The sequence below is a fragment of the Equus przewalskii genome, chromosome 22 (genome assembly GCF_037783145.1).
Source record: "Equus przewalskii isolate Varuska chromosome 22, EquPr2, whole genome shotgun sequence".
NCBI classification, from domain to species: domain Eukaryota; kingdom Metazoa; phylum Chordata; class Mammalia; order Perissodactyla; family Equidae; genus Equus; species Equus przewalskii.
The window spans coordinates 53027486-53049697 of NC_091852.1; the positions used below are offsets into that span (position 1 = coordinate 53027486).

The following is a 22212-nucleotide window of genomic DNA, read 5'->3' on the forward strand; positions in this document are numbered from 1 at the left end:
CCCCACCTAAAATTCATTTGGAATCTCAGGGGACCCCAAATAGCCAAAACAATCCTGAAAAAGAAGATTAAAACTGAAGGACTCTCACTCCCTGATTTCAAAACCTCCTACAATGAGATACCACTTAACATCCATCAGGATGGCTGCTATCAAAACAACAGAAATCAACAATGTTGCTTCAGATGTGGGGAAATTGGAGGCCTTGTGCACTGTTAGTGAGAATGTAAAATGTAAAATGGTTCAGCTGCTTTGGAAAACAGTATGGGAGGTCCTCAAAAAATTAAAAATAGAATTACCATATGACCGAGCAATTCCACTTCTGGGTATAGAGCCAAAGAATTGGAAGCAAGGTCTTGAAAAGATATTTGTACACCTGTGTTCATAGCAGCATTATTCACAAGAGCTAAAATGTAGAAGCAACCTAAGCGTCCATTGATGGATGAATGGATAAGCAAAATGTGGTATATAGATACAATGGAATACTAGTCAGCCTTAAAAAATAAAGGAATTCATCAGTGTGCTGCAATGTGGATGAACCTTCGGGACACGATGCTAAATGAAATAAGTCAGTCACAAAAAGACAAATGCTGTATGATTCCACTTATGTGAGGTACTTAGAGTACTCAAAACTGTAGAGACAGAAAGTACAATGATGGTTGCCAGGGGCTAGGGGGAGGGGAAATGGGGAGTTACTGTGTAATAGGTATAGAGTCTCAGAGTTACAAGAGTTCTGGAGACCGATGGTGGTGATGACTGCACAAGAAGGTGAATATAGTTACCACCACTGAACTGTACACTTAAAAATGGTTAAGATGGTAAGTTTTATAATAAGTATATTTCAACACAATAAAAAAATTACCCCTAGACAAGACACAGCTCTGGGCCTGCCTAATAAAGCTAAATGACAAGCTCAAGAATATTTGTAGGAAATATACAGCACCCAACAAGGTAAAACACGTGATGTCTGGCATCCAGTCAAAAAAGACCAGGCATGTGGAGAAGCTGAAAAACACAACCTTTAATGCGGAATGTATTAGTTTCCTATTGCTGTTGTAACAGGTTACCACAAACCTAGTGGCTTCAAACAACACCAATTTATTAGTTTACAGTTCTGGAGGTCAGAAACCTGCACTGGAGGCTCCAGGGAAGAAAGACTTTCCTTGTCTTTTCCAGGTTCTAGAGGCTGCTCACATTCCTTGGCTCATGACCCCACATCATTCGTACCTCTTTTTTCATCATAACATCTTTCTCACTCTGACTCTGATCCTTCTGCCTCTCTCTTCTAAGGACCCCTGTGATTACATATGGCCCACTTGGATAACAGGATAATCGTCCCATCTCAAGATCCTTAATCACATCTGCAGTGTCCTCTGTGCCGCATAAAGGAACATATTCATAGGTACAATGGATTAAGACATGGACATCTTTGGTGGGGGGACATTGGTCTACCTACCACAAGGAGATAAATCAAGCAATGACACTGACCCAGAAATTAAACAGATGATAGAATTAGCAGACGAGGAAGTTGACAACAGTCATTATGACTGTCTTCCATATATTTGAGAATGTAGAGGAAATACTAGGCATATTAAGTGGAAAGTTGGAAGATATAAAAAAGATCCAAATCAAACTTCTGGGGATTAAAACTACAATGTTTAAAATAAAAAAAAAAATACACTCAATGAGATTATTGAATTAGGCATTGCGAACATTGAAGACACTGCAATAGAAATTTTCCAATGTGAAACAGAGAGCAGAAAATGATTGGAAAAAAAATAAAATAGCACAGCATCAGTGTGTGGAACAATATCAAGCTGATAGGTATACATGCAGTTGGACTCCCCGAATGGGATGGACTGAAAGAATATCTAAGGAAATAATTTTTCAAATTTCATGAAAATTATAAACCTTCAGATTCAAGAATGTAAACAAACCCCAAACCCAAAAACTATGCAGAAAATTACACCAAGGCACAATGTAATCAAATACTTAAAACCAGTGAAAAAGAGAACATCTTAAAATGTTCTCCCACACCCCAAAAGACACATTACCAAAAAAGATAGGAATGCCATCAGATTTCCCATGAGAAACAAGGCAAGCTAGGAGAGAGTAGAGCAGCATCCTTAAAGTACTGAAGAAAAATAAACCTGTCAACCAAGAATTACCCAAGTGAAATATATTTACAGAACAGACAAAATAAGGAGTTTTCATACGTAGAAAAGGTTAAGGAATCTGTGCTACAAGAAATGTTAAATGACATCTTTCAGACAGAATGAAAGGATACCAGATGGAAGCCTAGACCTACACAATGAATGAAGACTACCAGAAATGGTAGCATGGCCAGGTGTAATCTTCTTATTAACTACATCTCTTTAAGAGATAATCAGTTGTTTGTCAGCTCGTTATTGAAGGAGTAAAGAAAGTAATACCTATGTCCATTAGTCAGCGTGGGTTGCCATAACAAAATACCATAGACAGCTTAGACAATAGAAATCTATTTTCGCACAGTTCTGCAGGCTGAATGTCCAACATCAGGGTTCCAGTGTGGTCAGGTTCTGGAGAAGGCTCTCTTCCTGGCCTGCAGACATCCACCTTCTCACTGTGTCCCCGCGTGGCAGAGAGAGAGAGCTCTCTGGTGTCTCTTCTTATAAGGACACTAATCCTGTCATATCAAGGCCCTACCCTTATGACTTCGTTTAACTTTAATTACCCCCTTATAGGCCATATCTCCAAATACAGTCGTACTGGGGGTTGGGGCTTTGACATATGGATTGGCTGGGGGAGTGGGGCACAATTCTGTCCATAACACCATGTATTGTGGGGTTTATAATATGTGTAGAAGTGAACTTTCTACGTATGTATGACAACAGTAGCAAAAGCTTGGAGAGGAGAAAGGAAAGTACATTGTCGTAAGGTTCTGCTATATGAAGAACCACAGCATCACTTGAAGGTAGGCTGACCTGAGATGAAGATGTACACTGTAAGCCTAAAGCAACCACTGAAATAAACAACAAAGAATAATAGCTACTGAAACAACAAAGGAGATTAAACAATCCTATGAAACACTCATTTGATCCAAACAAAGGCAGAAAAATAGGGAAAGGGGAACAAAGGATGTATGGGACAAATAAAAAACAAACGGCAAGATGGTAGATTTAAATCAAACTATGTCAACAATCGTGTTAAATGCACGTGGTCTAGGAATCTACTTGCAGAAAGATGTCACAGAATTACTTTTCCCTTTGCCTCCTGCTGAGTAGAACTAACCCCCAATGTTCCATGTAGTGCAGCCTAAGGAGCTCTGACAGACTGGGAGACGAAGGCAAACGGGCTAGGGACCCCAGACCCTGCAAACAACACAGCAGTGAGCTCCATGGGTTTTCTTTTACTCATGTATACAAGACACGTTAGGGAAGCTGGCAACAGGGTAACAGCAAGAGGCACAGACAAAATTTAAAAAGCCTCAATGGAGGACAGCGCTCTCTCTAACCAAAGGACCAGAAAAGGAGCAGCCTAGCAAAACAGAAAACTCTTAGACAGTAACCGCTCTATTCCCACCAAATAACACATGAGAAACTGCACACTGGCCTCCAGTCCCACCAGCAAAGGCGAAGTGGGGCCTAGTCCTCCACCTTTCATCAGGCTTCAGCGAGGCTCCCCCAGTCCCCTCCGAGGGTAGCTTCAGAGAAGCCTGAGGAGGGAACCAGGACTTTCATCCCCACCAGGAGGTACTGAGGTCTGCCCCATGGTTCCACATGAGACTACATGGGAAGCCTGGGGTAATGAGGCCACCCTCACCCTCCATGCTGGGGCGGTGTCAGGGGAGGTCTAGTGGAGAATCACCACCCCTGATAATGAGTCCGCTCCTCTGCTATGACGTTAGAGGCCATGTGGAGAGCAGTAAGGAGGCACCCCTGCCTCTGTTAGCCAGGGTAGTATCAGCAGAGGCCTAGTAGGGAGCTGGAATCCCCATGCCTGCCTGCTAGTAGCAAGGAAGCTGAGGAGGAACCTGGGCTCTCACCCCATGTGGCAGTAACAAGGCAGAGCTCCACCCTCCTCTGCCAAGGCAGTGTCAAAAGAAGCCAACTAAGCCAGAAGACATAAATAAGACCTAGTGTCTTGTAACACAACACCCAAAGAATCCAGGTTTCAATCAAATATCACATATACCAAGACTTAGGAAAATCTGAATTTGAATGAAAAAAGTCAATCCAGAGATATTAACACCAAAGTAACAGATGTTCTGATTATCTGACATTACTTTTTTTTGAGGAAGATTAGTCCTGAGCTAACATCTACTGCCAGTCCTCCTCTTTTTGCTGAGGAAGATTGGCCCTGAGCTCACATCCATGCCCATCTTCCTCAACTTTATGTGTGGGACGCCTGCCACAGCATGGCTTGCCAAGCAGTGTGTAGATCCGCACCCAGGATCCAAACCAGTGAACCCTGGGCTGCAGAGTGGAATGTGCGAACTTAACTGCTTCGCCACTTGGCTGGCCCCATCTAACATTAATTTTAAGCAACCTCCATGAAAATGCTTCAGTGAGTAATTTGAACGTGCTTTAAACAAATGAAAAATAGTAATTTCAATAAAGAAATAGAAAATCTCATCAAAGACATAGAAAATCTGAAGAGCCAAATGGAAGTTTTAGAATTGAAAAATAAAATAACAAAAACAAAAAACTCAGTGGATGGGCTCAATAGCGAAATGGAGGAGATAGAAGAAAGAATCAGTGAACTTGAAGATAGAACAATGGAAATTACCAAAACTGACCAACAGAGAGAAAATAGACTGAACAACAACAACAACAAAAACCAGAACAGAACCCAGGGCAGTGGGACTATTACAATAGATCTAACATTAATATCATTGGAGTCCCAGAAGGAGAGGAGAAAGAGGACAGGACTGGAAAAGTACAAGAAGAAATAATGGCTGAAAATTTCCTAAATTTGGCAAGAGACATAATCTCACAGACTGAAGAAGCTGAGTGAACCCCAAATATGATAAACTCAAAGAAATCCATGACAAGACAGCATAGTCTAACTCCTGAAAACTAAAGACAAAGAAAAAAATCTTGAAAGCAGTGAGAAAGAAATGACTTTTTTTCTTTTGAGGAAGATTAGCCCTGAGCTAACATCTGCTGCCAGTCCTCCACTTTTTGCTGAGGAAGACTGGCCCTGAGCTCACATCCATGCCCATCTTCCTCTACTTTATGTGTGGGACACCTACCACAGCATGGCTTGCCAAGCAGTGCCATGTCTGCACCCAGGATCAGAACCGGCAAACCCCAGGCTGTCAAAGTGGAACGTGCGAACTAAACCACTGTGCCACTGGGCCGACCCCAGAAATAGCATTTTACCTATAGGGGAAAAACAGTTAGAATGACAGTGTATTTCTCATTAGAGACAGTGGAGGCCAGGAGGACGTGACAAAATATTTTTCAAATGTTAAAACAGAAAACTGTCAACCCAGAATTCAATATACTTAAGTATGAAAGAGGAATCAACACATTCTCAGACAAAGAAAAACTAAGAGAATTTGTTGCCAGCAGATCTACTCTGAAAGAAGAACCAAAGGAATTTCTCTAAACAGAAAGGAAATAATAAGAAAGTCATGGAACGTTAGAATGAAGGAAGAAAAGTGAAAAGAGTAAAAAGGGAGGGGGCAAATACACTACATACTCCTTCTCTTGAGTTTTCTAAATTATGTATGATGATGAAACAACAATAACAAGAATAATAATAGTTTTCAATATAGAGAGAGGAAATATTTAAGACAATTATAAACAATGGAGGGTACAGGGACATAAAGGGAGGTAAGACTTCTACACTTCACTTTAATAAGTAAAATGTTGACACCATGAAAATAATGATAAGTTACGTATACATAATGTAATACTTAGAGCAACCCCTAAAGGAGACATACAAAGAGATACACTGAAAGGCATTTAGATAAATCAAAATAGAAATCTAAAAATTATCAAGTAACCCACGGGAAAGCAGGGAAAATAAAACAGAAAAACAAAAAATAAAATGGCAGACTTAGGGGCCAGCCCCATGGCTGAGTGGTTAAGTTCAGACACTCCACTCACCAACCCAGGGTTTCGCCAATTCAAATCTGCTCCTCAAGCCATGCTGGGGCAGTGTCCCACATGTCACAACTAGAAGGACTCACAACTAAAATACACAACTATGTACCAGGGGGCTTTGGGGAGAAAAAGGAAAAGTAAAATAAATAAGAAAAAAATAAACAAACAACAACAAAAAGAGATCAATGTAAGAAAATAGGGAGTCCAGACATGGACCTGCACTTTTGGGGTTGATTGATTTTGAACAAATATGCAAAAGTAATTTATGGAGAAAGATAATCTTTTCAAGAAGTGGTGCTTATACAGTTAGGTATCCATATGCCAGTAAAACAAATAAATTTGATCCATACCTCACAGGATGTACAAAAATTAACTCAAAATAGTTTTTAGACCTAAATGTACAACCTAGAACTGTAAGATGTCTTTGTGATCTTTGGTTAGTGAAAGATTTTTAAATTGTGTCAATGGAATGATCCATAAAAGAAAAATTGAAAAGTTGAACTTCTTCAAAATTAAGCATTTGAGCTATTAGGAACGAACATACTGTTAAGATAATGAAAAGACAAGTTACAGTGGTAGAAAATATTTGCAAATCGTGTATGTGATAAAGGACTTGTATTCATAATATATAATAAACTCTCAAAACTCAGTAAGAAAAAAACCCCAATGTATAATTTGGACAAATAGCTTGACCAGACTTATCACCAAAGAAAATATACAAATGCCAGATAAGCACATAAAAAGATGCTCAACATTATTAGTTGTTGGAGAAATGCAAATTAAAACCACAGTGAAGTGATAACAGGAAAGACGGTAGAGTAAAAAGCTCCAGGAATCCATTTCACCTCAGGAACAACATCTGAGCTGGCAGGAGCTGTCTGAGCAACTATTCTGAGACTCTGGCCTAATAGAACTCTTGGGGCATCCCGGGAACGCTTGCTGGTAAATTGCATTAAATCTTGGTGAATTTAAGCCATTGCATAGTGGTGGTTACCATCCCTCATGCCCCAGTACCCCAACAAGCAGCAGCCCAGTTCCTAGAGTAGCTTGCTGGAGGCAGGGTGGGGAATAAGGACCTTGTCCTCCAGAAATTGGGATCATGAGCTTTGATTGTAGATCGCTGGTTTTGATCACCAAGGGACTGACACAGAAGTTAGCCTTGTTTCAACCTCAGAGGGCTGAAGTGGTTTCCTGACTAGGTGAGAATTTAAAGAGACAATACCTATTTTTTCCACTTTTGGGAGCCACATATTTAAGGAAATCTTTGTCAGCTCATTGGTTGACTGCAAAGACAATGGAACAGAAACTTTAGTGACCACGTACAACAAGGATTACATGCTTCCCAAAAATAGTTTGGAAAAGTTACAGTTGCATGGCTTCAGCCTTCAACAAGCAAAATCCAACAATCCCTGATGAGGGGGAGAATTAGATAATTACAGAATCCCCACAGAATTATAGTTTGAGTTATTGCAACTCAAAATGTCCAGTTATAAACAAAAAATTAGAAAACAAAGCAACAGTAAAGTGTAGCCCCTCCATAGGAACAAAAGAATTTGACAGAAACCATTCTTGAGGAAGCTCAGACATTTACATTATTAGTCGAAGGCATTAAATAAACTTTCTTAAATATATTAAATGAGTCAAAGGAAATCATGGACAAAGAACTAAAGGAAATCAGGAAAACAATGTCTGTACATAATGAGAACACAAATAAAGATGAACAGTAATGAGATAGAAATTATAAAAGGAACTGAATAAAAATTCTGGGGCTGGAAAGTACAATAACTGAAATGATAGACTCTCTAGAGTGATCACCATCAGGTTTGAACAGGTAGGAAAAAGTTGAAGATAAGGACAATGGAAATAATAAAATCAGAGGAACAAAAAGAAAAAAGAATGAAGAAAAATGAACAAAGCCTGAAGGACCTATGAGATACCATCAAATGAACCATCATATGCATTATGGGAATCCCAGAAGAAGAGATTGAGAGAGGAGCAGGAAAACATATCTGAAGAAATTGTGGCCAAAAACGTAACAAATCTGATGAAAGACATGAATATACACATCTGAGAAACGCAACCAATTCCAAGCTGAATAAACTCATAGAGATCTACACCAAGACACATTATCATCAAATTGTCAAAACCCAAAGACAAGGAGAGGATCTTGAAAACACTAGGAGGAAAGTGACTCAGCATGTAGAAAGGATCTTCAATAGGATTAACAGCTGGTTTCTCTCCAGAAACCATGGAGGCCAGAAGGTAGTGGAATCACATGCTTAAAGTTCTGAAAGAAATAAACTCATCAACTAAGAATTCTGTATTTGGCAAAACTATCCTTCAAGAATGAAAGAAAAATTAAGACAATCCCAGATAAACAAAGGCTGAGAAATTTCATTATAATATATCTGCCTACAGGAAATGCTAAAGGGAATCCTTCAGGCGGAAATGAAAGGACACTAGACAGTAGCTCACAGCCCTTAGAAAAATAACAAACACTAGTTAAGGCAACATCGTATGTAAACATAAAATCCAATATTATTGTACTTTTTGTTTGATTTGCAATTTCTTTTCCTATATAAATTAAATGGCAAGTACATAAAGCAATAGGTATAAATTCATGTTAAGGAGACTACAATATAGAAGGAGATAATCTGTGACGTTAGAAACCCCAAGGGGGAGAAATGGAGGTGTATAGTGGCAGTGTTTGTAAACTATTGAAACTAATTATGTGTTAGTCAAACTAGGTTGTTATAAGGTGTTAATTGTGACTCCCCCAAAAAATTAGTAATGGAAAATTGAGGTACAAAACCCAGAAAACAAATAGTTAAATGGCAGAAGTAAATCTTTTATCAGTGACCACATTAAATGTAAAAGGATTAATCTTACCTATTAAAATACAGACTGTGAAGATTAGATTTTTTTTAAAAACAGGATCCATCTATATTCTGTCTACAAGATAGTCATTTTATTTATTTATTTATTTGAAGATTGGCACCTGAACTAACATCTGTTGCCAATCTTCTTTCTTTTTGCCCCGTTCATCTTCTCCCCAAAGACCCCCAGTACATACATAGTTGTATATTCTAGTTGTAGGTCCTTCTGGTTGTGCTGTGTGAGATGCTGCCTGAGCATGAATTGATGAGCGGTGACTTGTCCGCACCCAGGATCCAAACTGATGAAACCCTGGGCTACCAAAGCAGAGCGTGGGAACTTAACCACTTGGCCATGGGACCGGCCCCAAGATATTCATTTTTAGATATGAGGACAGAAATATGTTTAACGTAAAAGGAAGGAAAAAGATATCCCATACAAATAGTAACTGAAGTGACTATATGATTGTCAGGGAAAATAGACTTTAAACTAAAAAAAGTTACAAGAGACAGAAAAAGGACATTATATATTGATAAAAGATTCAATAAAACAAGGAGATGTGACAATTACAAACATTAGAAATCTACCATCATCTTATATGTTTTCTACTTGTCCCATATGTTCTTTATTCCCTTCTTCTTTTTTTAATCTTCATTTGGATCAATCAAGTATTTTGTATGGTTCTATTTAATCTCCTTTGTTGTTTTAGTAGTCATTATTCTTCATTCTTTTAGTGGTTGCTTCAGGGTTATGGTGTACATGTTTAACTCAAGTCAATCTACCTTCAAGCAATGTTGTGCTACTTCATATATGAAAGAAGCTCCAAAATATATGAAGTAAAAACTAACAGATTGAGAGAGAAATAGGCAGTTGTTTAATAATAGTTGGAGACTTCAATACACCACTTTTAATAATGCACAGAAAAACCAGGCAGAAGATCAGTAAGACTGTAGGACTTGTAGGACACTCTGAACCACTTAGCCCTAACAGACATACGCAGAGCACGCCGCCCAGCAACAGCAGAGCACACGTTCTTCTCGAGTGCACGTGGAACATTCTCCAGGATAGACCATATCTTAGGCCCCAGAACAAGTCTTCATAAATTTAAAAAGACTGAAATCATGCAAACTATCTTTTCTGATCACAGCAGAATAACATTAGAAATAAGTAACAGAGGTAAACTAGAAAATTCACACATGTGGAAATTCAACAGCATACTCTAACACAAACAGTGGGTCAAAGAAGAATCACAAGGAAAGTAGACAGTCCTTGAGATAAATGAAAATAACAACAATCTACAAAAACTCATGGGATGCAGTGAGAGCAGTGCCAAAATAGAGATTTATGGTTGTAAATACATATGTTAAAAAAGGAGAAAGAGGGGCTGGCCCTGTGGCCGAGTGGTTAAGTTCCCGCACTCCACTTCAGTGGCCCGGGGTTTCACCAGTTCAGATCCTGGGCACAGACATGGCACCACTCATCAAGCCACGCTGAGGCAGTGTCCCACGTGCCACAACTAGAAGGACCCACAACTAGAATATACAACTATGTACTGGGGGAATTTGGGGAGAAAAAGCAGAAAAAAAAGAAGATTGGCAACAGTTGTTAGCTCAGGTGCCGATCTTTAAAAAGAAAGAAAGAGAGAGAAAGATCTCAAATCAATAACCTAGCTGTGCACCTTGAGAAACTAGAAATAGAATAGCAAACTAAACCTAAAGCTAGCACAATGAAGTGAATAACAAATGTTAGAGCAGAGACAGATAAAATAGAAAGTAGAAAAACAATAGAGAAAATCAATAAAACCAAAAGTTGTTTCTCAAAAAGATTGACAAAATTGACAAAGACTGAAAGAAAAAAAGACAGATTAAAATTACTAAAATCAGAAATGACAGTAGGAACATTACTATCAATTTTACAGAAATAAAAAGAATTGTAAGAGAATACTATGAATGTATGTATGCCAACAAATTGGATAACCTAGATGAAATGGACAAATTTATAAAAACACAGTGTCTACCAAAATGAATCATAAAGAAATAGAAAATCTCAATAAACCTCCATCTAGTGAGGAGAATGCTTGAGTAATCAAAGGCTTCCCAACAAAGAAAGCCCAGGACCAGATGGCTCCAATGGGAATTCTACCACACATTTAAAGAAGACTTTAACACCAATTGTTCTAAAAGTCTTCAAGAAAGTTGAACAGAAGGGGAAACTTTAAAACTCATTCTAAGAAGCCAGAATTACCCTGATACCAAAACTAGAAAAAGAAACTACAAGAAGAGAATACTACAGACCAATTTCCCTTATGAATAGTTGCAAAAATCCTCGATAAATTACTAGCAAACTGAATTCAGCAGCATATTAAAAGGAGTGTACATCACGACCATGTGGAATTTATTCCCAAAATGGTTCCAGGGTGATTCAACATGAAAAATCAATCGATGTAATACACCATGTTAATAGAATGAAGGGGTAAAAAAAGCACATCGTCATCACAATTGATACAGAAACAGCATTAGAAAAATTCAACATACTTTTCTGATGAAAACAGCTAAGAACAAAAGGGAACTTCCTAAACACAATGAAGACCCACTTGACAAGCCCACAGCTGCCATCATGCTCAATGGGGAAGGGCGGAAAGCTTTTCCTCTAAGATCAGGAACGAGACAAGTTGCCTATTTTCACCATTTCTAGTCAACATAGTACTGGAAGTCACAGTTGGAGCAGTCAGACAAGAAAAAGAAATAAAAGGCATTTGAATTGGAAAGGAGGAAGTGAAATTCTCTCTACACAGACAACATGATCTTATATATAGGAAACCCTAAAGAATTCTCCAAAATATTGTTCGAGTTAATGAGTGAATTCAGCAAAGTTGTGGAATACAAAATCAACGCACAAAAATCATTTGCATGTCTATATACTTGCAATGAACAATCTGAGAAGGATTTTTTTTATTCCATTTAAAATAACATCAAAGAGAATAAAATACTTAGGAATAAATTTAACCTGGGAGGCAAAAGACTCATATACTAAATACTACGAAGCATTTCTGAAAGAGATTAAAAAAGCCTAAATACATGAGAAGACATGCCATGTTCATGGATTGGAAGATTTAATATTAGTAAGAGGACAATACTACCCAAAGGGATCCACAGATTCAATGCAACCTGTATCAAAATGCCAACGGCAAGTTTTACAGAAATAGAAAACTTATCCTGAAATTCAAATGGAATCTCAAGGAACCCCAAATCATCATATCAATCTTGAAAAAGAACAAAGTTGGAAGACACAGACTTCTCAATTTCAGAACTTAGTAAAAAGCTACAGTAATCAAAACAGTGTGGTACTGACATAAGCATAGACATATAGACCCATGGAATAGAATGGAGAACCCAGAAATAAAATCTCACCTAAATGGACAATTGGTTTTTGACAAGGGTCCCAAGACCATTCAAAGAAGAAAGGACAGTCTTTCCAACAAATGGTGCTAGGAAAACTGCATATCCACACGCAAAAGAATGAAGTTGGCCCTCTACCTCATACCATATACAAGAATTAACTCAAAATGGGTCAAAGACCTAAACTTAAGAATTAAAACTCTGAAACTCTTAGGAGAAAACATAGGTGAAAATCTATGACTCTGAATTAGGCAATGATTTCTTAAGTATGACACCAAAAGCATAGGCAATAAAAGAAAAAATAGATGAACTGGACTTCATAAAAATTAAGAACTTTTGTACATCAAAGAACAGTGTGAGGAGAGTGTAAAGACAACTCACGGAATGGGATAAAATATTTTTAAATTGTATATCTGACAAGGGATTAATATCCAGAATATATAAGAACTCCTACCCCTCAATAACAAAAAAAACAAGCACAATTCAAAACTGTGTAAAGGATTTGAATAGACATTCTCCAAAGAAGACATACAAGTGGCCAATAAGTATGAAAAGATGCTCAACATCATTAGTCTTTATGGAAATGCAATTCAAACCCACAGTGAGATACACACATTAGAATGGCTACAATTTTTAAAATGGAAAATAGCAAGTGTTGATGAGGATGTAGAGAAGCTTGAACTCTCATAAGTTGCTGATGGGAATATAAAATGCTGCAGCCACTATGAAAAATGGTTAGTTGGTTCCTCAAAAAGCGAAAAGTAGAATTACCATATGACCCAGCATTCCACTCCTATGTGTTTACCTGTAGGAATTCAAAGTGTGAACTGAAACAGATATGCCAATGTTCATAGTAGCATTATTCACCATAGCCAAAAGATGGAAATAATACATGTCCATCAACAGATGAATGGATTAATAAAAGGTGCATAGAAATACAATGGAATACCATTCAGCCATAAAAAGGAATGAAGTACTGAATGAACCTAGAAAACGTTATGCTAAGTGAAATAAGCCAGACACAAAAGGATAAATGTTACATAATTCCTCTTATATGAAATGTGAATAATAGGCAAATTCATAGAGACAGAAATTAGATCAGAGGTTACCAGGGCTGGTGGGAGGGGAGAACGGGGAGTCATTGCTTAATGGTACACTTTCTGTTTGAGGTGGTGAAAAGTGTTGGAACGGGATCGTGGTGATGGCTTCACAACACTGTGAATGTAATTAAAGCTGCTCAACTGTACATGTAGAGAGAGCTAAATGGGAAATTTTATGTGATATATATTTTGCCACAATTAAAAAAATTAATATTGTAATATACCAAGACCCTAATTGTACACTTGGGGTGAATTGTATGTGAATTATGTCTCAATAAAGCTTTTAACAAACTGCAATGAGATCCTACTACACGTCTCTTAGAATTCCTGAAATTAAGAGAGTGAGTGTGTTATCCAGTGCTGATGAGGATGTGGAGGACCCAGAACTCTCTCTGCTGGTGGGAAAGTAGGCTGGAACTTTCCGTAAAAGGTCTGGTAATAGGGTTCCTGCGGGCCAGAGAGTCTGGCAGTAATCCCTTTTTTTTCTCTCTAATCTATTTTCAGCCTTAACCTGAAGTGGACCCTAACCATGGAGAAGTCCTGCGGAAGCCAATGGGATGGCACAGTCATCTCAACCCTGAGAGAAAAACGGTCCTTCCAGCCAGGGGAGGCAGGAGGATGCGACCCTCTCTGAAGAACGTGGAGGGAATCCGTGTTTATTGTTTCTCTCCTCATTTCGCCTGAGGGCAGTTCCTTTTGGCAAAATCATGGGGCATGTCGGCGGGTAACAACCAGAGAGAAACCGAGACTTTCTAACCAGCGCACCAGGAAAAGAGACCCCAGGGGACCAGAGAGCCTGGGAGTCATCCTGGAGAGGAGAGGCCTGGAAAGCGGCTCACCATTCTGTGTACGAGCAGACACACGTGCCGAGCGCTGCACGTGCAAGGCAGAGCAGAAGCACGTTTGAAATGAATCGACACTGGAACTGCCACCAACAGAGAAAGACGGGGCTGCTGTCAGAGGATAACCAGCGCAAGTCTGCTGAAGCACAACTAAACATGCCCCAGAGAATTCTTTAGAATTTTAGCACACAGGGTCTCCCAGCATAAACAGACAGTCCTTGCTTTGCACAGCAGGACAGACCGTAAAAATGGCCGTGCCAGCTGAAACTGTGCCCTGCAGCCATAATAACCACTGGGTAAAGTTAGGATTTTCTGTGACTTTTAGAAATTTTCATCAAAACATCAAAAACTCATATTGTCGGTTATAAATGTGTGAGGAAATGAGCAAAATAGTAAAATTAATATTTATTTTGTACATTACAATCAAAAACATTAGTAACACAAGATTAAACTGTTTTCAGTCTTCGTGAAAAACTCACCGAGTCATGTGAACGGCACCTGCCTTCGTAAGTGGTATAACTTACTTCACAACTCATCGTACTCCTTTCTAAGTTTGCATCAGCTTCCAACGTTTTCTCCTTTGTGCTTCTAACGTCATGAAATATCTCCAGGTTCCTTTAATGGGAGTTTTTTTGCCGGTGTCCCTTCCTCTGGGACATCTTCGTCCTTTTTGTCACAACCACTTTGCTCACTTGTTTGATAAATTCACTTCACTCGGTTCCTTTGACAGCACGTCTCGACTGTCTGGCTCGTGCAGTCGCTCTGTCTTTGATGACCCATTTATGTTTGCTTTGAATTTCACTCTCATTGTTTCCAGCTTCCATTTCTTCACTGCACTTTCATCCTTGTTGGCCAATGCCCTCTTTGGATGACCCACTTTTGTAAACTGTCATGTGGGTTTATCACCGGAGACAAGGAGGCAACGCAACCACATGCTTTGCTGTCTGTGCACATGAGCTAAGAGGCGTGCAGTGCCCAGTCACCGACAGACTCTGCAAGAAGTGCTGTCATCAGTCACCGAGCACGATGCCATCTGCTGTTCACGTGTGATGGGTGGAGTGGGGCCACCCACACAGTTTCAGCGAGACAGAACTTCATGCAATTACTCACAGTTACTACACTGAGGTAACCAAAATTTGATCCATGGTGTTGGGGAACTGTGTCGACTAAATTGGTAACTGAAAATTCAGAATCATAAAGTGTCGTTTCTACCATATGCTGCTCATTAGACGTGAATCCCTAGTTCTGTCTCACTCTCAAGAGGAGGGGAACTAGGCTCCAGCTTTTGAAGGGAGGATTGTCAGTGGATTTGTGGACGTATTTTAGAACTACCAAAGAATATTTGCAAAGAAGATTTGCACTGAATATACAGTTCTGGATTGATGGTTCTTTCCTGTTAACACTTTAAAGATAGTGATTCACTCTGTTCTGCCCACTGGATTTTTGATTCGATTTTGGCCGTTATCTGTAATTCAAATTGTTGTTCCCTGCATTGAGTGTGGTGTTTTTTCCTGGCTGCTTTCAAGGTTTTTTATCTCTGATTTTCAGCAGTTTGATTATAATATCCTGGGCATCTTGTTTGGATTTTGCAGCATTTCTTGAACCTGTAAATTTATATTGTTCACCAAATTTAGGAAATTTTCAGTAATTATTCCTCCAAAACATTTTTTCCCACTTCATTTCCCCCTCCCCTTTCTGTGACCCAATGATGACTTTTTAGGCCTTTTGATGTTGCCTCTCAGATTCCTGAAGCTCCCTTCATTTTGTTCTGTCCTTTATCTCAGCATTCCTCAGAATGGTTAATTTCTATTGATCTGTGTTCAAGTCACGGAGTCTTCTGTTATTTCCATTGTGCTATGAAGCCCATCCCTTACCTTTTTTTAAATTTCAGAAATTATATTTTTCAGTTCTAAAATTCCCACTTGGAATCTTTATAGCTTCTATGTCTCTGCCAAGAACTTCTATCTTTCTATTCATCTTATGAGCATGGTTATAATAGCTGCTTTCAAATTTTGTCTGATGATCCAACAACTGGGCCATTTTTGGCTTGACACATATTGATTGCCTTTTCCCATATGAATAGGTCATATTTCCCTGATTCCTCGGGTGTCCAATAATTTTGTATTGTATCCTGGACATTTTGAATGTTATGTTGTCAGATTCTGCAACCTGTTGAAATCCTGTGGAGAGCACTGATTTTAAGCAGGCAGTCACTCCCCTTAGGCTCAGACTGCAACTCTCTCTCCTGCCGTGGGTGGTGGTTCCAACACAGCTCAGGTTTCAAAGCTTTTGTTCACCTCTGTGGGACTGTCCATGCGTGTGCGGCTTCAGCTGAGCCCACGACTTGAGCCAGTTCATGTGCAGAGGCAGGTCCCCTCTCCAGCACTTTCTCTAAGGTTCCCCAACACACACTGCTTGGCTTACAGGAACTTCTCAGAGTTTTTGTTGCCAATCCTGCCTTTCTATAGGACCAGGACTGGAGTCTCCCTTGAGCAGAGCTGAGAAAGAAAAAGCAGCAAGATGTATCTATACAGCAGGCCCCCTTATCCACGGGGCATACATTCCAGGACCCCCAGTGGTTGCCTGAAACTACCGATAATAGGGAACCCTATATACACTGTCTTTTTTCCTAACTAATGGGCTAACGGGTAGGTAGCACATAGAGTGTGGATCTGCTGGACAAAGGGGTGTTTCACGTCCCGGGCAGGACAGAGCCAGACAGCGAGAGATGACATCACACTACTCAGAATAGTGTGCAATTTAAAACTTATGAATTGTTTATTTCTGGAATTTGCTATTTAATATTTTTGGAGCACAGTTGATCATGGGTAACTGAAACTGTGGAAAGTGAAACTAAGGATAAGGAGGGACTGCTATATACATCTTCATATCTATACCTATGTCTACATCTGTATCTGTATCATCTTTATCAAATGTCATGTCTCTCTCTCTCTCTCTCTATTTTGAGAGAGAACACACAGGGATTTCCCCCTGCAATCTCTTTGGCTCATAGGGACCCTTTTTCCTGGTCCTCTGGGCAGAAGGAGAGGGCTTTTCTTGGAGTTTCTGGTGCGCATGCCAGCTGGGGAGTTCTGTGACTGGGGCGCCTTTCATGTCAAAGCTGGAAGAGTTAAGAGAATAACCTGAGAACCTCACTCTTGCACAGGTCACTTCTGTAAATTTTGACCCCGCCGCCCAATTTGCCTACCGTTATTTACTTTCCAGAGTCTGCAGGGAGTTGATATATAATTTTGTTCAAAAATTTCAGCTGTAATGAGTGGGAGAAATAGGCTGTAGTGTGTTTGCTCTATCTTGGCGAGCATGAGAGGTCCTAAAACTTTTAAAATCTTATAAAATTTGTTTGAGTTTATTTTATTTTGGGGGGAAATCAAATGTTTTCCCAAGCGGCTTCAGCATTCTTTTTTCTCTCCTTCTCCAACAACAGGGATGGTTAGAACAATTTGTGTGGCAGGTGAAGAATCCGCGATGTTATGGTCTTTTATAACTAAATGGGAAACTGCCAACTTTACGTTCACTTCACTTGCTCCCTGGCTCAACAGAACTGAACTTGGGTATTTCTTAGAGAAGTTTTTTACATGTCTTTGATTTCTCAAAGTATCATAGTACTGCATGTTTTAATCCCAAATTGGCTTCTTCTGCTATATATTTAAATTTCATATAATATATATGAAGGTTAACTTGTCACTACCCTCTTTATTCAAAATACTATTTATATGAGGCAAATTTTACTAAGAAAAGGTATTTTGGAGGAGTTTTTGTAATCAGCTTAAAACATGTCTATTTTCTTTGGTTTAAATGTAGAGTAAAAAGATTTAGCTTATTTCAATTAAGGAATCCTTTTAAGCAAAAAGATTGTTGTAAAATCAAGCCAAACAAGTATGCAGGTTTTAATAAGAAACGGTTGATTTTAAAACCTACATCTTCTATCTTGCTGCAGTTTAAAGACAGACAGAATGATGCAGCCTGTCAGTAATCCAACACAGGAAAGCGGGTCTGCAGCCTTCGCGGGGTAGGTGCGGGCAACCTGACGTCAGTGATCCAGCAGAGAAAGCGAGTCTTCAGCCGTCGGGGGTGAGTGCAGGACGTTCTGATGGCCCTTTTGTAGCCCGAAGGAAGGCAGAAGCAGTTAACCTGTTGCTAAGCAGCAATGCTTCAGGGACCAGAACCCTTGGAAACCAAAGAGCCGGTAGGGGTATGGATTGTCCAAATTCACAAAGAGAGAGAGAGGCGGCAGTGTGCACATGAATGGAGATCCGGGAAAGCACCTTTGAGAACTAAGCAAAGGCAATTCAAATGAGCATTTGAGAAATAAACCAAAGACCCAGTTCTCAATTTCTTCCATGCACTTAACACGCACCGAGCTCTATGGAGATCTGCAAGTGTAGGGGCCAGAAGATTAACCCCCAAGTAGCTTCACCAAATATGACAATAACAAGAATAATAAAGTGAATTTTTATTAACACACTTAAGGCATTTTGCTAAAAATGCTACCTTTCATAAGTAGTAAGAGAAAATCAATGCTAAAATTTTGCTAAGAGATTGTTAAGTTTCAAATTGGAAGGTCAAAGAATTCAGCAAAATCAAATGGGAAGGTTAGCATTGTTATAGACTTGAGAATTGGATTTTCCCTTAAATTTTGTTGCTAATACTATAGAGAGAAAGTATTTAAAGAAAAATATGAACATTTCTATTTTACCTCAGTTATGAAGAGGTTAAAATTTCTATCTCCTTTATAAAATCTCAAATATGTAAATATAGGTTCTTTTCAAGCAGAACCACCACGTGTTCCTTTCCAAAATATGTAAGGAACTCATAGAACTCAACAGCAAACAATATAAATAAATAACCAATTAAAGAAAAGGCAAAGGACGTGAATAGACATTTTTCCAAAGAAGACATACAAATGGTCAACAGGCACATGAAAAGGTGCTCAAGATCATGTATTTTAGATATTAACCCCTTATTGGATATGTGGTTTGCAAATATTTTCTCCTGTTCCACAGACTGCCTTTTCATTTTGTTGATGGTTTCCTTTGCTGTGTAGAAGCTTTTTAGTTTGATGTAGTCCCCCTTACTTATTTATTTTTGCTTTTGTTGACTATGCTTTTGGTGTCAAGTCCAAAAACTCATTACCAAGAACAATGTCAAGGAGTTTATCCTTTATAAAGAAAGGAGTTTCAGTTTCAGGTCTTATGTTCAGGTCTTTAATCCATTTAGAGTTGATTTTGGGTAGTGTGGATATTTTAACAATATTAATTCTTCCAATCTATGAACACACAATAACTTTCCACTTATTTGTGTATTCTTCACTTTCTTTCATCAATGTTTTATAGTTTCCAGTGTACAGATTTTTCTCCTCCTTGTTAAATTTATTCCTGAGTACTTTATTCTTTTTGACACTATTGTAAATGAGATTGTTTTCTTAATTTCTCATTCAATAGTTTGTTGCTAGTGTATAAAAATGTAACTGATTTTTTCCTCCCCAAAGCCCCAGCACATAGTTGTCTATCCTAGTTGTAAGTCCTTCCAGTTCTTCTGTGTGGGATGCTGCCACAGCACGGCTCAATACGCGGTGTGTATTTTGGCGCCCAGGATTGGAACCAGTGATCCCCGAGCCGCTGAAGCGAAGTGTGCAAACTTAACCCCTCAGCCACAGGGCTGGCCTGCAACTGATTTTTGTATATTGATTTTGTATACTGCAACTTTACTGAATTTGTTTATTAGTTCTGACAGTCTTTTGGTGGAATCTTTAGGGTTTTCTATTGATAAAATCATGTCATCTGCAAACAGACAATTTTACTTCTTCCCTTCAGATTTGAAAGTCTTTTATTTCGTTTTCTTGTCTAACTGCTCTGGCTAGAATTTCTAGTACTATATTGAATAGAAGTGGCAAGAGTAGACATTCTTGTCATGTTTCTAGAGGAAAAGCTTTTAGCTTTTCACCATTGAGTATAACGTTAGCTGTGGGCTTATCATATATGGCCTTTATTATGCTGAGGTACATTCCACCTATACCTAATTTGTTGAGAGATTTTATCATTTAAAGGATGTTGATTTTTGTCAAATGCTGCTTCTGCATCTATTGAGATTATCATATGATTTTTATCCTTTATTTTGTTAATATAGGGTATCATATTTATTGATCTGCATATGTTGAACCATCCTTGCATCCCAGGGTTAAATCCCACTTGATCATGGTGTATGATCCTTTTAATGTGATGTTGGATTTGGTTTGCTAGTATGTCATTGAGAATTTTTGCATCTATGTTTATCAGAGATACTGGCCCATAATTTTCTTTCTTGTAGTGTTCTTGTCTGGCTTTGGGATCAGGGTAATGCTGGCCTCATAAAATGAATTTGGAAGTGTTCCCTCTTCAATTTTTGGGAAGAGTTTGAGAAGGATTGCTGTTAATTTTTCTTTAAATTTTTGGTAGAATTCACGAGTGAAGCCATCTGGTCCTGGATTTTTCTTTGTTGGGAGGTTTTTGATTCAATGCAACCTCCTTACTTATCATTGGTCTGTTCAGATTTTCTATTTCTTCATGACTCAGTCTTTATAGACTGCATATTTCTAGGAATGTATCCATTTCTAGGTTAATCTTCTATGTTATCTAATTCGTTGGTGTATAACTGTTCATAGTATTCTCTTACAGTCCTTTGTATTTCTGTGTCATCAGTTGTAATGTCTCCTCTCATTTCTGATTTTATTTATTTGAGTCTTGTCTCTTTTTTCTTAGTCTAGGTAAAAGTTTGTCAATTTTATTTATCTTTTAAAAAGACAGCTCTTAGGGGCTGGCCCCACAGCCTAGTGGTTAAGTTTGGCATGCTCTGCTTCGGCAGCCCATGTTTGGTTCCCAGGCATAGACCTACACCACTTGTTGGGGGCCATACTGTGGCAGCGACCCACATACAAAATAGGGGAAGACTGGCATGGATGTTAGCTCAAGGCGAATCTTCATCAAGCAAAAAGAGGAGGATTGGCAACAGCTGTTAGCTCAGGCCGAATCTTCCTCAGCAAAAAAATAAAATAAAAAGACAGCTCTTTGTTCTATTCATCTTTTCTATTGTCTTTTTGTCTCTATTTCATTTATTTTTGCTCTGGTCTTTACTTCCTTCTTATTACTAACCTTGAGCTTATTTTGTTCTTTCTTTGAAGTGGAAAATTAGATTGTTTATTTGAGATCTTTCTTTTTTCTCCAAATTAAGTCCACACAAACAGTTTTATATTGTAACGTAGTTAACTGTGCTGCTTTTGCCTCTCTTTGCTCCATTCATTCTCTGTTCTTCGCTGCCTAGCTCAGTGCATCAGGCTGACTCCTGAGGATGGCATCACATGGCTTTCCTGCTTTGTATGCTTCTGGTTGGGTTAGGTCAATGGACGAAGGCCAGAGAGCAGAAGGAGAGAGATGCCAGGGTACTTAAACCTCCACTGCCTCCCTGCCTGGCCGGGCCTGAATCCCACTGAGATAATAGCTCCCTCCCCGGACAGCTCCCCCACTCCCTGATCAATAACACCATTTCTGCCCTTGCCCTTTCAGGCCTAGTTTATTAACAGCTTCCCACTCGCGCTAGTCCCCGGATCCCTCAACATCCTTTATTGGTCCCCCTAGTCCTGCCCACACCTTAGTAAAGAAGCCCTGCATGAAATTCTCTTCTAAATCCCAGAAGAGTGTGCCCTCTGTTTTCTAAAGAATCCTGAGAAGTACAAAAATTATTTAATTACTAAATATAAATAAAATAGTAAAGAATATAAACAGAAATAATAAATGTTTATTTTGCATAAGACAAATCTAAGAATTTTAGTTTATGTTTTTTAAATGTCAGAAAAATTTTCCCAGAAAGATTGCTATCAACCAAATTGTATCAATCATAAGGGGAAAATAATCAG

General features: G+C 38.9%; 1 long non-coding RNA gene across 4 annotated transcripts in view; it reads left to right on the forward strand.

The window, feature by feature from the left end:
• LOC103563544 (uncharacterized) overlaps positions 1 to 22212 on the forward strand; it is a 52215-nt gene that overhangs the window by 14090 nt on the left and 15913 nt on the right. The window contains exons 2-4 of one of the 4 annotated variants that reach the window (XR_011531528.1): positions 13966 to 15428; positions 17749 to 17875; positions 18262 to 18395. This is a non-coding gene — a long non-coding RNA (uncharacterized lncRNA). Of the gene's footprint in view, positions 1 to 13965; positions 15796 to 17748; positions 17876 to 18261; positions 18396 to 22212 lie in introns of those variants that run through there. The other 3 variants (XR_011531529.1, XR_011531530.1, XR_011531527.1) reach the window with 3 other exon arrangements.